We start from the raw sequence: 14,460 nt of genomic DNA on the forward strand, positions 1-14,460 counted from the left end.
CCAAGCTTCAGACTTTGCATCCTCAAGTTCCCGATCAGCTTGAGACTATTGAGAGAAGCTCCTTGAGGAAGAGTCTAGGTCTACTATCTTGGATGCTTGTAAAAATTGTTCTTTGTTTGCAAAGGATGTTGAGATGAAAAACAAGCATATTAAGGAGCTAGAATCTAGATTGAAGAGTGCTGAGAGTTTTAAGGATATGCAACCGAACTGTTCTACCTGCATTATCTTTAAGGATAAAGTCAGCTGGGTTATAAGGTAAGTGGAAAAGCTCATGACCGAGAATGATTATCTCCTTTCTCTTATGGAGAAATGCTCAGAAACCAAGGGTAAGATGAAATTGATTTTGGCCAAGACCATAATGTGCGCAGATAAGGAGAGTTTAGCTTTAGGGTTGGGTTTTAAAAGGGTGGCTTACAATGGGGTTGGTAAGAAGTTGTTCACCACAATACAACCAACAAAGATGAAATCCACACACAACTAAAAACTCCATAGCCAAAGATGAAAGCTCCTGTGTGAGAGAGTATAGTGACCGACATTCTAATTCTTGAGAGACGCTACCACTACACCTACTGCTAGAGAGAGGGTCACTTAGTTGGGTTTTACTTTCGTCGTAGGCGGAATGAACGACGTGAGTGGAAGTGGAGTATTTGGGACATGTACCACTCCTCTCTTGGTGTACATGAGCCATTTCCTTGCTCTTACTCACGAGGTTCTAATGCTTCTCAGTTTTCTCCTAGAGGTGTTGTCCGGTGTGTATTTTATCATGACTCATATGGTTTTGGTTCATGTGTAAGAGACTTTGAGCTACAGCTTTTTGGCGGACCATGTTTTTCCTATTGTGGTACTCACCCTCAACGCACTAGTGTTGATTTTGCATGCACCTGCTTTTACTATTTCTGGGCAGATCCAGTACTGGATTCCTAAGAGATTTTTGTCTAACCCTAGTATTGAGTCATGTACCTATTATTCTTCTCAAATGTATGTGGCAGGTGGAAGCCTAGAGAATAAGTAGCTCATCGACTCCAGTTGTTCGTGCCATATGACTGGAGATACATCATTATTTTCCAGCCTCACCCCAATGAAACAACATGAGTACATCATATTCGGGGATAAAAGAAAAGGTAAAGTGAAGGCCAAAGATATAGTAAGAGTGAGTGAGAGTTTTACTCTTAAGGGTGTGGCTTTGGTAGAGTATTTGGGACACAATTTGGTTTATGTATCTCAGTTGCCTGATGAGGATTTGGAAGTGCGCTTCAACCGCGATACTTCTAGAGTTCTTGATTCCTCGGGCATTTAGATTTGCCGGATTTCTCGAGTAGGGAGAGTCTTTAGAGCTGATTTTCTGAGTCTTTTGGTTCTTCTTGATGCTTAATTGCTCAACTCTCTTCTGAGTTTTGGATGTGACATAGGAGACTATGGCACATGAATTTTGATTTGCTTTCTCATTTAGAGTGTTTTCCTAAATGGTTTCATAGAGGAAGAGGTCTATATCAAGTAACCCCTAGATTTTGAGCACCTCAAATACCCACATAGAGTATACAAGCTTCAGAAAATTTTGTATGGGCATAAGCAGACACCTAAGGCTTGGTATGATAGGCTTAAGTTCTTGTTAGAGCATTGTTGTATGGTGAGGTCGGTTGATAAAAATTTGTTCACCTTTAGGCATAGTAGTGATTTCCTATTTTTTCAGATATAAATGAATGATATTCTTTTTGGTGGCTCTTCTCATGCTCTTGTAGCCAAGTTTGCAAAAACTATAAGCAGGAAATTCAAGATGTCAATGATGAGGAAGCTCAACTTCTTCCTTGGACTGCAAATCAAGCAATACAAGAAAAGTACATTCAACCAACAGACAAAGTGCATCAAGAATTTGCTAAAGAAGTTCGACGTGATCGATGCAAAGCCCCCGAAGACACTGATGGATATCTCGATTGTGCTTGATCCGGATGAAGATGGAGAGTAAGTACATTAGCAGGAGTATATGAGCATGATTGGCTCCCTCCTGTACCTGACGGCGACAAGATGCGACATCCACTTAGCCGTATGCTTGTGTGCCCACTTCCAAGCATCACTAAGGATATATCACCACCAAGCGGTGAAGCGCATATTGTAGTATCTCAGACACACCCTTGAGTATGGTCTTTGGTATTCTGTATCTTCTTATCTTTCTCTTTGTGGTTTTTCGGATGCGGATTTTGCTAGTTGTAGAATTGACAGAAGAGTACCTCCAGTACCTGTCATTTCTTGGGTACTTCTCTTGTGTGTTGGTCTTCTCGTAAACAGTCTAGTATTGTGCAGTCAACTAGTAAAGCTGAATATGTTATTGTTGCTAGCTATTTACATAGATTTTGTGGAGGGTTGCTACTCTGAGGGATTTTGAGCTAGACTTCAAGAGTGTGCCACTTCAGTGTGACAACACTAGTGCCATCAACTTAGTCAATAATCAAGTCCAACAACTTTAGAACCAAACACATAGATGTGAGATTACACTTCTTGTGAGATCACAATGAGAAGTGAGATATTGACTTGAGGTATATAGATACCCAACACCAACTTGCTGATATCTTCATCAAACCTCTAGATACAACAAAATTTGCTTATTTGAGGGGAGAGCTTAGAGTATGCAATCCCTATGATATTGTGTGAGGGAAGTTACAGTTGTACATACTCTATCTTACTTTTATTTTATTTGTATTGCATTATATAAGATAATTATAATAGTTGAGCTTTTACTTGTATGTCTTTAGCATTTTCAGTTTCTAAACTTGAATTTGAACTAAGTTGAATAGTTGTGCCAATCAATCTTTTAAACTTAGGCTTCTCTTTATGCTTTGACATGAATCATTCTAAGCAAGCTAGCTTTCCTAAAGATGCAATTTGTCAATTTTATGAATCATGTATACTATAAAATGCTACATTCTTGATCACTATATTGTAATTCTTTGGCTTAGTCAATGCTTGTGTTAAGGCTAGTTTGATGAATATATTACTCTAGGCTTCTTGATTCAATGTTGTGGATTAGGGAATATTGTACTATATTTTCTATCTTTATCAAATATTTAGCTAATGATAGAATCTTGAGGGAACATGTGTTTCTTGTGTCGCAAAGATACTATTTGACTTGATCTTATGAAAACATGATAATGTGTGCAATTTGAATAATCTTAAGCAATCAAGTTTTATATGCTCAAATGAGATCAATACGGTTGTCTTGAAGCCTCGAGGTGTTTGTTGTACCCAGTTGTGCAACACTTCGCTTGGATAAGAGACAACTTTAGGATAAAAAAATAATAAAGCAATGTATCTAAATACTCAATTTTGTTCTAATCACTTGATCTAACTGAGTCTTGGTTTCATATTTGAGCGTTTACAAAACCTACTATCATGAATTCTTGTATGCCTAGTTCGAGATTAAAGTTTGCCAGTTCTTAATATTTGTATTGCCTTGGCACAAGTGATTTCTTATGTGGCAGTCACTTTTAACATGATTCGGCTATATGAACTTAAAATGCGCCAACAATTCTTCAGGATTAACTTATCAAGCTTCATGCTCATATGTCGTTGTTTCTTTTTGAGCCTTTATGCGATTATGAGCTCCTCATTCTACTCTCTATAACCCCTTGATACTTCTAGCTTTTGCAAATATTTTGTGGTATACTTGTGAAAGCTCATTAGGTGTGCATATTCATGTATTTCATGGAGTTTTTGTCCTTGATATTTGCATTGCCAAAGGGGGAGAACATATGCACTAAATTACAAAAAAGAAGAATCTTGAAATATGTGCATTCATCAAGGGGGAGCTTTTGTATTTGGCTTGTCTTTGCCTCTGTTTGAGCTTTAGTGATAATTCTTATGTAAAGTGATATATTTTCTCCTTCTTGAATTTTTAGTCACTTGGATGAGCTTCTCATGCCGAACATTTTCAAAGCAAAATCATTGTTCTTTGAGGGTTATCAATGAACTCATTAAGGGATAGATTGAGAAACCAAGTTAAAATGTGTCTTGATTTATATGTGATGAGCGATTGACAATGTTGCTATTTTGGTTTGTATTTGTGGGATTGCGTAAGCATATATATGTTCTACAAATATGATCTTTGCTAACCAAAGTTGCAGAGAATATGAAGTTGGCATGTTTATCCGATGTCTATGAAAATTGTACATACCAGATGATCCGATGCTAGGGATTTTATACATATCGGATGATCCGATGCCTAGGAAGCTTACACGCTAGAGTATTTCAACTCAGAAGCAAAAGGTTGAAGTACACGCTGGATGGTTTGGCGATGGGCACAGTGAACCCTAAAGCAATTCTTGTAGTGAAGCTGCAAATAGGCTCTGGTGGCCTTGCATGTGCCAGATGATCCTGCGATGGAAGATATGAACGCCGGAGAATACGCCAGACCTTTTGTTGCAGAGAGGATGCAAATGGTGGTCCAGTGAAGATGTATACTCCAGATGATCCAGCGATGAAATGAACAGCATGCCGAAACATTTCTTGCAGAGAGGATTGCAAGATGGCTGGTCTGATGAATTGCACACGTCAGATGGTCCGATGCTCAGGAGGAGTGTACGTCGAAACATCTGACGTTCATGTTTTTTGATTGATGTCCCTTTCAACATAGATTTTGATTTCTGCTAGCTTGAGATGGAGTTGGAGATATGTGATTGCTTGTCTCGTGTTATGTAGGTGACGGATGCAACTTGGCGACCGACGATGGGATGATCGGAGCCAAGCGGGATGCTTGGTGCCAGACGATCAAGGGGGTCGAGCGGAGTCAAGGATGATCCTAGTTGTGCATATGGAGGTCTGGCAAAGCACGGGTAGATGGATAAAGATGATACATTGACAAAGTCAAGCGAAGGAGATGTTGTTGCAAGTGACAAGGTGGCTTGAGAGAATTGTCGGCGATCAAGATCGTAAGACAGAGTACACGTGTTGACATCGGTATGCTTGCTTGAGTTGAAAGCAAGTGGCAGTGAGTCATGCTTTGAGAAGCGTACGAGATGGTTTCACGGTTTGGCCTCAAAACAGTGGACGGATAGAGTGCACGTGGCATCATCGTGATGCTTGCGTCGAGGCAAAGCTAATTCATGAAGAAGCCATCACCATTTGATGCACAAAATGAAAAATAGACCAAAATACCCAGCGGTAGGTAGGAGACCATTGGGAGAGAGGGTTAATTTAGGAACATGAAAACTTAAGGGCTAAGTTACCACTCTAGACCTATAAATAGAGGGGTAGGGTTATGTAGGAGATGAGAGCCAGCCATTTGAGGAGAGAAAATGAGAGCTTTGCCTTTGTAATATGTGAGCATTTTTTGTGAGAAAAACATATTGTAATCCACCAAAAAGATGGTTGTCCTCTGTAAGAAATGATAAGTTTGTTTCTTTCGATGCTTTTGTTCATCTTCTTCTGGTCTCTATCTATTGGCTCCCTTGCTTTGTTGCGAGTTTCTTTCTTTTCAGTTGAGTTTTCGTTTCGGTTGTTGTGTTGAAATTTTTCCACCTTGAAAAGTTGTTCTTCTTGTTGCTCGAGGCATAAATTCATATACAAATGTATACAAGTGGGTCTTGAATTTTGTTGTCTTTAGATCATCAACTTGGAGAGTTACATCTGCCAATCACCTCTTTTGATCGAAATGTTTCTTTAATCAAGTTGCAACTTCTTCATGGCGATAACTCATGGATTGAGTTTTATTAGAACCTAGAGTTCACATACAACCATGAGAGCCATGATTTCCTTTGTGCTTTTTATTGCAACTTGTTTCTCTTCAAATTTAGCTTTCAATTCAAATTGTTTTAATAAGACGTTTATTTACTCTCCCTCTAGTTACCATTTTTTTATCCTACAAGAGGATATGCAGATCGGACATAGCACAATCCATGTTCTGCTGACCGTGCCCAAAAAATCATTCCAAATCCTATCGAGAGGAATCCTGTGCACTCTAGTGGCATCTGAGGAGATATGGTTTACATCCAGTGCATCATCATTCCACGATCGTAGTAGCATCAGGACTACAAACCGATTTATTACCAATACCATCCGGAATCCATATGTCATTCCAAACATTAGTTTGGGTACCATCACCAACACGTTTGATTAGGCCCAAATCAAGAATTTTCTCCCAACGAGGATTATGCAAAAACGACAGTAAAAGTGTATCATTACTGTAGTAAGAATCATTACTGTAGTAAGAATTTTCTCCCAACGAGGATTATGCAAAAACGACAGTAAGAATCATTACTACAGAACTAGCTATAAGTAGTGCATCATTACTGTCGGTTATGCAAAAACGACAGTAAAAGTGTATCACTGCCGGCTCTTATCCTCCCGTGCTCGAACCATGATAAAACTGCTAAGAACCGACACTGATACGGACTATCAGTGCCAATTTGTAACAAAAACCGACACTGATAGTATCAGTGCCAGTTTTTAATACAGACCGGCACTGAAGCCTAGACCGGACCCGAAATTCTAATGGAATAGCATTTGGGCTCACACATCTCGCATTCGTCCGCTCGGCTCAATCCTTATCTTCACGTGCTCACAGTCCCTCCCCCATCTCTCCCTCTTCTCTCCGACCACTCACCTGATGGATCCAGCACGAGACTCCACTCCCTCTTCTCTCCGGCCGCCCCGATGGAGGTGAGGTGGGCAGTGTCGAAGAGCCCGGTGCTGCCTCAGCCATGTCGTGAAGTGGCTTCTACAAGGGCTCAGCGTCAACCCCGCCATGCATGAGGTCGCTGATGAGGCGAAGCTCGCTGGGGTCGTCGACGACAGTGATGTCGCACTGCTTGTGGTGTTCATCGGGGGCAAGCTCCTTGGGGGGCTCGACCGACTCATGGTAGTGCACATCTCCGGTGAGCTCGTGCACATCCTGAAGGAGGTCAGTGCACACTAGCTTTGAGAAGTTGGAGTCGTCGTTCTTGCTTGCAATCCTCTCATAAGTTACTAGCGTTCATCCTCCTCTTCTTTTGCTTGGGATTAACGATGATGTTGTTATTAGATAGAACTTCGATTTTTGTAGGTGAAGAGCAGATAGGAAATGAAGTGTTTCTAGAAGACAAGATTGCAGAGAATTGCCTTAGTTTTTGGAAGACAGTGTGCCTTAGTTTTGCTTCCCTTAGTTTCTCTGCGGGATCCACAGCAGCGTAGCGCGGTGGGATCCAGAGCATGTGTTGTGGCTGCGGCCTTCGAGTCACCGTGTTATATTGTTGTGTAGGAGCACGGGCACAGTGTCGGCTTCCTCTCCGGCAGTGGTGGTGCTCAGCAGGAGCAGGATCCGAGCTGGCTCAATTCCGAGCCGACTCGATCCATTTTTTTTGCTCCTAGAACACCTATCACTGTCAGTTAGGTATTCATTTTCAGTGCCAAGTAAACACTACCGGTTCCAAAACCGGCACTAATGTGGTTTTGGAACCAGCAGTGATCACCCTTTTTGCAGTTGTGTGTATTTGTATGTTATACAGAACTGAATGGTTAACTAAAAAGTAGCTAATGTTGCAAATAAGGTCGAACTGCGTGGGCCAATTTCGAAAAGGATTTCTTATATTTGGCTTTAAATTAGGCCGGTTAATTAAATTGAAACTAGTATTCCCTAGGGGTTGTATCTTATGAAAATCTACATCGAATACAATGAAGCGCTTTCGGAAGCGATAATGATCTAATGAGAGCTAGATGCCAGCATTTATGGTAAGGGTTGATGACAAGATTTGATATTTATAGTAACCATTGCATGGATTATTGGCTTAATGGGTGACCAATTAAAAGTACCTGCGATCGGTGCGTAATACTACAAATAGTGAATAGTACCTCCGACCAGTGCATAGTACCTGCAATCAGTGAATAGTACCTCCAACCAATGGGAATTACCTCTGACTAGTGAACAATACCTCAGACCATGAACAATACCCCGACTAGCGACCACGCGACACTAACAGATGTTCGGATCAAGAACGTAGTTGAATCGAAGAAGGCCAAACTGCAATAAAAGGTAATTAGGTAGATATAAGGGACTTTATGTGGATAAATAGGAAAGATATGCTAGTTATAGATAGTTTAAAGATAAGGTGGTATAGTCGAATCATATCTGTAAGTCTTGTTCGGCTTGATTTAGAAACCCTGATCTCTTACGACTAAGACATATTGCCCTTTAAATATGAGAGGGTCATGGCCGATTAAAATCATCAATCAATCAATCAAAAATACAATTGCATATATCTTTTTACCTAGCTCCTGTAGTCCTATTGCCTTTTCTTCTTCCTTCTGCTGCTACTCGTTCTTGATCACAATGACCAAGGATAAGCCACCGGCCGACTGTGCCCTGATGAGGTCCTCCCCAAGTGCGATTTCTTGATAAAGATCCATCACCGCAGTGCCAGACTAGACTTCTTAGGTGCTGCTCGTTGGGTTAGTTATCCTTTACCGGTTTGCTCATAAATCGGTCGCTCTTTGTCATGAAAGTGCAATAGTTATATCCGTTGTTGTATGCCTTACGCGTAATGTTGCGAATTGCACATGAAGTGCTCATGTGTTGACGCAAGGATGCATATTTTTGTGCCAACACACTTTTTGGTGACTCCGTTGGGAATCGACTTCTTCAGCCATGACGCAATATGGATATGAGATCATCGCCAACAACATCGTCACACCATCTATCTACATCAACCCAGAGGTACAATTTGCAAGTGTGTTACCTGTTTCTCAAACTTATCTTGCAAATACAATAAATAGGCATGTTAATGCTGTTGTTCCTATGTCCTCTAGTTGTGTAAGTATTGTGCAAGGATTATATGGTAGTAATGACATACAACACCCCATGTTAAATAATGCTGGTACTTCAAATTTTAATAATATAGTAGCACGTAGTAAGAATTTGTACATCTTAATTCATCGATATTATTTACACACTCTAGTGTACCACAAACTAGCATATAAATGAATAATCATTATGACCGAGTTGATATGATAGGGTCGGCCAATTATTTTAAGCCATCATATGCTACATCAAATGCTTTTAGATCAGAGGCAACACCCTATACTATTTCAGCACCATATGCAACACATAATGTATATAATTAAGCTCCATACATCAACAACAATTTTAGTCGAATAGATGGGAATTCAGCAAGTATGTATGTGCCTTCATATAACACTGTAGCATATAGTGTATCCCCTACATCACCCTAGAGTTTCGGTATTCCTGATAGTTCATTACCAGAAAGCTAGTTTAGTGTTTTTCAACAAAATACACCATGTGTGCAGCCCAAAATATCATATTCGTGTGATACATCACAAGCACATGCCTTTACCCCAAAGCAACAAGTTGATCTACACCTACTCAGCTCATAGCCAAGCGACATATAGGGCCTAAATGTATCGGGGGGCAATATGATACGAACAGAGATGAAGCACGTAGGATATGTGAAGAAGTTTTGGGGTATGAAGGTAGAAAACAATTGATTCATTCGATATGGAATATTGCTAGCTCGTATAATTCAAATTTGAGTTTAGGGTAACAAAGGCCGGCAACTATTGAAAATGTGTTAGCTAAAACCAGATTTGGGCATAGAAAAGGGGTGGTCTCAGATGAGGAACAAAATGCTAGTATTTTGTGAAAGTTTCCTATGTAAATCCTAAGGGTGTATCACAAAATTTGGATGACAGCCTTGGTGCGCAATGACACATAGTCGAACACGAAAAGCATTCGGGAGGTAGTCAACCTGATGAGGAAAGAAACCATAGTAGCTATAATGCTAGTATAGCTGAAAAACATGTAGGTAGTTCGGTTTGTGCAAAAATAATAGGAGATCATAGAGTGATTGAAGTAGAATTGTGAGGACAGCGAAAAAGCTGCTTTTGTGCTATCGAAAAACAAACCAAGGCGTCGTTAAGATAAAGGAGCTTCCATCCATGGATACTCTGCTAAAAGAGGTACAATCTGCGACTACGTTATCTGCTTTCCAATCTAATTCTATAGTTTCAATAGATAAATCTATTGGTGATACTATACTTAATGGTTCTGAAAGATTGGGTAAAGAAGGTAATATAAGTAAACAATTAGGTTTGAGTACAAATATCAAAAAAACTTATTACTATTGCGTACAAATAGTTGGTTAGTGATCATGGTAATACGGTTCCATACCCGCGGGGTTTTGAAGTGCTAGATCTTGCCAAATTCATGAGTAAAGATAATAGAAGCACCATATATCATGTCAGTCGATTTATTGTGCAATATAGAGAGACCGGCAATAATGATATGTTCAAGTTATAATTATTCCTATCATCTTTTTCAGGAATTCTATTTATATGGTTTCCTCTACTTATTTTAAACTCAGCCAGCACTTGGTCATGAATGGGGCATAAGTTTTGTGATTATTTTGGGCTTAAAGATACAAGGTCGAGGCTGAAGGGATTTGGAGAGACCGACACTAATGTAGTAAAAAATAATTTTTAAATCTCAACCATTCGTTTACTTAGCTTTAAAACCATCTCCATAAATAAATCGGCTAAAAAGAAAGAAATATACATTTGATACAACTAGATGTGATCAAAATTTTGATATCTTATTACAGGAAAAACATATTAGATTACCTGATCATCATGTTATACCATCTCATGAAGAGTTGAAAGGGTGCTCATATTGCAAATGATATAATTTGTTTACTCATGGTACTAATGATTGCAATATGTTTTGTCCACAAATACAATCAGCTATTAATGAAGGTCGGTTGAAATTTGCAGACTGTCCAAGGACAGGGGGGCATGGGATAGACAAAGGCATTATCCTTTGAATATGATTAATTTTGAGGATAAAAGAGTATATATATGGCCCGAGTATGCCGATACAACAAAGGGAAAGAACGTAGTGACAACCAGCGAGCTTGTTAATGAGAAAGGCAAAAAAGCTAGCAAGGTGTTGCACAATAAGAAGAGGATATCCACAACAGTTTGGGTCCCTAAACGAAGTAAAAAATCCAAGTTAGTTGTGCAAGCATCAGTTGCTACAACTACACCAAATGCAAAGCCAAAGGTGACATTCACAGAGCATTTGGTTAAATATATAGGTGCTAAGGTTGGTCAAAAAGTTGATAATCAGAAAAATAATATTAAGCGATCAAGGTTACCTCCAATACATGAGTTCGAGGATCGGGGGAAAGATTTTCATGCAGCAGCGTCATATTCTCCTCTCGGGACACCAATGCCAATGTCGTGGGTGTGTCCTCCTGTTGATTTTTCCCTTACTTATCGTGGGGCTGGTATGGTCTGTGGATGCCTCTTTCAACACATTTTGGACCATGTAACCTAGCGTATGTAGCTCTAAGAAGGCCAATATCTAAAAGATAATCACATGATAAGAATCATCATTTTGACGAAGGGAATCCGTTCATAGACCAAAGGAAGAGGAAATTGATCAAACAATTTTATCATGTTAGAAAGGATGGTAACAAGGATAAAAGTTCAGATTTGCCTTCAAGAGACGGGAAGCTGACTATTGTATCCAAGGAGTTGATAAATGTGAATTCACTTGAAGGAGCTATGCCAATAACTAATAAATATGGACATGCTTCAGGTAATCAAGCCAAACACACATTTGGTTCGAGCTCCAGCATTAGTATGCAATGAGGAAAGGTAATACATAGAACAAAAATTATTGATGTCAGGCTTAACAAAAAGAAAAGGTCCAGCAACTCAACGATAAATGATGCAGTCGAATGCATGAGTTCCAATCCAGGTTCAAAGCAAGAAAGTGAAAAGGCAGCTATTATGACTAACAGAAAGCATGGCCCTTGTGTGATTAATTTCAAGAAGAAAGTGTGGGCCCTTGGAGGTAGCACACGAGTTCAGACTAAGGGTGTTGTTCAAGCATCCATTGCTAGAACTACACCGGAGGCAAAGGGATCTAGGAAACTATCACAAAATCACAAGTTTGCACGTGATCATCAAAACCATTTGCAGCCATATCATCCATGTTCATTACCTGCTCCACTGATGTCCTCATCATGGAAACTATCTCCAGGTATGTTTGGTTATTATCCATGGTTTTGGTATAGTCCTTGGATGCTATTTTATGCATATTTACGTTCTAGTTGGGCATTACCAAAGAAGCATCTATGTGATCGGCTATGCCAACCGTACCACATATATCGTTGTTAGATATAGTAATGTATTTAATAGCCGAAATTGACATGGGGGGCAAAACAAGCGGTAAATATTTGGTAAAGACCTAAATATATACATCAATGCCTCTTGCTAAGATTTTAGTTCGGCTATATATATTAATACTTGGAGAAGATATATGAACCAAGATGAAATATGAGTAATAGCTGAAAATAGATTGTGCTAAGCAATTGTTTTCTGGCAAGCAAGCTTTAAAAAAAAAACAGAGGGGCATGTGTTGATAATAAGATTTGACATTTATAGTGACCATTACATGGATAATTGGTTTAATGGGCGACTAATGAGAAGTACTTGCGACCGGTGTGCAGTACCTACAACCAGTGAACAGTACATCCGACCAGTGCACAGTACCTCCGACCAATGAACATTACCTACGACTAGTGAACAGTACCTCCGACCATGAAATACCCTTGACTAGCGATCAGGTGACATGGATAGATGTTTAGATCAAGAACATAGCCGAATCGAAGAAGGTCGAACTACAATAAATGGTACTCGGGTAGATGTATGGGAGCTTATATGGTCAAATAGGAAAGATATGCTAGTTATAGAAAGTTTGAAGATCAGGTGGCATAGCCAAATCATATATGTAAGTTTTGGTCAAATTAGGAGTCATGATCTCTTACAACTAAGACATATCGCCCTTTAAATATGAGAGGGTCATAGACGATTGAAGTCATCAACCAATCGATCAAAAATACAATTACATATATCTTTTACCTAGCTATTGTAGTCCTCTCTCTTTTTCTTCTTTCTCCTGCTACTACTTATTCTTGATCTCGACGACTAAAGACAAGCCGCCGACTGACCATGCCTTGACAGGGTCCCTCTCGGGTGTGATTTGTTGACGAAGATCCGTCATTGTAGTGCCAGACTGGGCTTTCCAAGTGCTGCTCGGTGAGTTAGTTATCATTTGCCAGTTTGCTCGTAAATCGGTATCTTGTTGCCGCGAAAACGCAATAGTTATCTCTGTTAATGTACGCCTTACACATAGTGCTACGGATTGCACATGAAATACTCGTGTGTTGATGCAATGATCTATATTTTTGTGCTAATACACTTTTTGCCGTTGTACGCTTTACACGTAGTGTTTTAGATTACACATGAAGTGCTCGTGTGTTGACGCAAGGATCCCTATAAGAAAAAAAAATCTTATATTTGGCTTTAAATTAGGCGGGTTAATAAAGTTGAAACTAGTATTCCCTAGGAGTTGTATTCTATGAAAATCTAGATCGAATACGATGAGGCGCTTTTGGAAGTGATAATGATCTAATGAGAGCTGGATGCCAAGCGTTTATGGTAAGCGACTCGGAAAAGCGCAACGTGGTAGGTTGGTAAGACTGACCGTGTATCGAGTGTCGGCACTCTTATACCAAGTTGGGAAAACATACGCATACTAGAAACTTTCTTAAAACGGCTACAAAAAATGATGACGCGTCAAATCATGATTAAATTCTTATTTGTCTATAATCTATTGAATAGATCTAACGGTGCATTTGCATCATTTTTGTAAGAAAATATTTTGGTACATTTAATTTCACTTCTAACAAAAAAAAGGTACAAGATGCATACAAATCTCATTACCAGGATTCAGTTTTTTTTCCCTATGGCCCTGATACGTCGAAGAAAATGTGAATATATCTAGGCAGTGTCTTAATGCTTACAGAAAAGTTAACATCAGCATAGAGGTTAATTTTTAACCAATCACTTTAATCAGTCTGGAACTCTACAATTAATTTTTATCATTATCCATTCATAATTCATTTGCAGTCAACCGTAACTAAATGATCCATGAAACTAATGTAAAGATAGCGCAGTTCAGCAAATTAGGTTGAATATTGAAATGCTAATTACATAGGTAAGAGAGAACTAGGTTAAATATTACGATAACTGTGGCACGATAGAAGCACCCTCTATATATTGTGGATGTGCCTTTGTCAGAAGTAGCCCTCTTTAACAAAAAAAAAAAAGTTAAGTTAGTTCAGCAGTAGTTCTCCACTGCTAGCTATATAAAAAAATCTTGATATTAACAAAGACCTGATCGGAAAAACTTTGATTAAATAACTTCAGTGATTCCACTGTAGAGGTCCTATTATTGATTTGAACGTACGAGCTGAGTTACACAACTCAATACAAAATGCAGGTAGTTGTTGAATATTCATCAACCCTTCAAGTGCATACGGACAAAATCTTACATTGATATTAACAAAGTCTCTCAAACATATATATGCAGTAAACCTATTTCTGAACCTTTGGTATTAATAAAAACCGCTAGCA

This window comes from Phragmites australis, chromosome 18 (assembly GCF_958298935.1).
Source record: "Phragmites australis chromosome 18, lpPhrAust1.1, whole genome shotgun sequence".
NCBI lineage: Eukaryota > Viridiplantae > Streptophyta > Magnoliopsida > Poales > Poaceae > Phragmites > Phragmites australis.